The sequence below is a fragment of the Hylobates moloch genome, unplaced genomic scaffold (genome assembly GCF_009828535.3).
Source record: "Hylobates moloch isolate HMO894 unplaced genomic scaffold, HMol_V3 SCAFFOLD_20, whole genome shotgun sequence".
Lineage (NCBI taxonomy): Eukaryota > Metazoa > Chordata > Mammalia > Primates > Hylobatidae > Hylobates > Hylobates moloch.
Genome location: NW_026652295.1, coordinates 14,006,815 through 14,009,318, shown reverse-complemented (window position 1 = coordinate 14,009,318; position 2,504 = coordinate 14,006,815). Strand labels below are relative to the sequence as shown.

The following is a 2,504-nucleotide window of genomic DNA, read 5'->3' as shown; positions in this document are numbered from 1 at the left end:
CCAGGAGAATGGCTTGAACCTGGGAGGTGGAGGTTACAGTGAGCCAAGATCATGCCACTGCACTCCAGCCTGGTGACAGAGGAAGACTCTGTCTCAAAAAAAAAAAAAAAAAAAGGCCAGTTTGGCTCGTCTGTTCCTGGCGTGTCCTGTGCTGCTCCAGCCTGAGGCCCCTCTGCCTCACAGGGACTCAGTCCTCATGCACACAGATGGGGCGGGGGAGCTGATAGCACTATGAGGAGCCAAGCATCCTCCTTCAGCGATGAGAGTGGCAGGGATATCAGAGATGTCCTCAGCACCAGGGCCAAGTTGGAGAGAGCAGACTGTGTGTTTTGTTATGAGAAGATAAATGCAAGACACTGGAATTCCCAGCAGTGTAAAGGAGCGGAACGTATGCTGAATCGACTGCCAGGAGACCTGGGCTGTTGCTCCAGCTCCATGATGTAGCAGCTGGATTACTTTGCAAGAGTAACGTAACTTCTTTTTTTTTTTTTTTGAGACAGAGTCTCACTGTGTTGCCCAGGCTGGAGTGCACTGGTGTAATCTTGGCTCACTGCAACCTCTGCCTCCCAGGTTCAAGTGATTCTCCTGCCTCAGCCTCCCAAGTAGCTGGGAGTACAGGGGTGTGCCACCGTGCCAGGCTAATTTTTTGTATTTTTAGTAGAGATGGGGTTTCACCGTGTTAGCCAGGATGGTCTTCATCTCCTGACCTCATGATCCCCCCACCTTGGCCTCCCAAAGTGCTGGGATTACAGGTGTGAGCCATCACATCGGGCCCATAACTTCTTTGTCTTTCCTGCAGGGAGCTTGGGGAGATCACTTCCAAGGTCTCTATAACCCTAAGAGTCTACAATCGCTGCCTGGCTATTAAATGAAATGGATTCAGCCTGTGGAAGTGTCTTCTTGCTAAGTCACTCAAACCAACATGAAAAGTTTTCTGATATACACCATCTTCCCCACCACCAAAAGCAAAGCAAAATAAAATAAAATATCATATGATATATAGGAAAAGTATATTCCTAAGAAAGGACTACATGATTATAGCATGGCTTGAGGTGGGAAGTCAATGAATGAATGTTGAATGATAAATGGATAAGGGTTGATTCCCCTTTTTGCCAAAAATATAATATAATATAGTCATACAAAGTATGTTCTTATGAAAAGGACTGCATGATCATAACATGACACAATGGGAACATTCAATGGATGAATGTTAAATGAATGGGTGAAGGATTTAAAAGGATTTTTTTTAAAAACACAGAATGCTTCATGAATTTGCATGTCATCCGTGTGCAGGCCCTATGCTAATCCCTGTTTCATTCCAATTTTAGTACACATGGTGCCAAAGCGAGCACTGTAAAAGGATCTTAAGGATTTTTGCTAAGTAATACACCAAGTCTGATTTCTGCCAGTTATCTGTATGATGACATTAATTTGTTTAGCTCTACCTTTCCTTTTATTTTTATTTTTTTGAGACAGAGTCTTGCTCTGTCACCCAGACTGGAGTGCAGTGGCACAATCTCGACTCACTGTAGCCTCCACCTCCCGGGTTCAAGTGATTCCCCTGCCTCGGCCTCCCGAGTAGCTGGGACTACAAGCACCTGCCACCACACCGGGCGCAAAGTTTTGTATTTTTAGTAGAGACAGGGTTTCGCCATGTTGGCCAGGCTAGTCTCAAACTCCTGACCTCAGGTGATCTGCTCACCTCAGCCTTCCAAAGTGCTGGGATTACAGGTGTGATCTTACTCTTTAAGTGAGAAGTGACATGTAGGTGACACCCATATCAACTCTTCCCTCTTGGTGCCCTGAATCATCTAGACGGTTTTTGGCAACATTGGTGGTCAATAAGTGTTGGTGACTCATTAAGCATGGATTTCTCTCACCTGTGCTTTGGACTATACAGAAAACCAAAGATAAAGGGCTGTCTTGAGTCTATTCGGGGTCCTTGTGTTTTGCTCTTCAATGCTTTCTGCCTTCTTTCCTCGGACAAGGGTGCCACCTGACCTTATTATTCATGCCTTGTTGACTGACTTCATCAAAAGAGTTGTAACAAACTGTTTTTAAACTGTTCTTATTTCTGAGGTAAAACATCTTTATTCCACTTGTAAGAGCAAACAAAAATTATGGCACTATGCACATTATAATGGAGATGACTGGCCTTCTCTTAAAAGAAATAGGCTACAAAACAGAGAAAGCTCAAAATGATGGCAGGAGGCCAGGCCAGGTAGCATTGACAATCCCTGTCTCCATGCCCTGCAGTGTGACACTGCCTGGTAGGAGGTGATTTGGAGCCAGGTCTGCCGTGCTGTGACTGTAGCCAGTGTAATTTCTGTGGAAAAGTCTCAACTATCACATTAACAGGCCATTTAACAGACGCTGTAACCACCCTGACACTGGGGTGTTGGTCCAATTTCTCCTCCTGTGGCTGAGTGTGCATTCAGATTTAATCAATTGGTTGAATTGATTTGGTGATTGGTTTTGGCAGGCTTCTTCTCCCTATCTCCCTG

General features: G+C 45.0%; 1 non-coding gene across 1 annotated transcript; it reads right to left on the bottom strand.

Moving 5' to 3' along the window:
- Positions 1–1,248: 1,248 nt before the first annotated feature.
- Positions 1,249–1,352, bottom strand: LOC116460593 (U6 spliceosomal RNA). Its single transcript, XR_004245879.1, has one exon. It is a non-coding gene; the product is annotated as a U6 spliceosomal RNA (small nuclear RNA).
- Between the last annotated feature and the right edge of the window lie 1,152 nt (positions 1,353–2,504).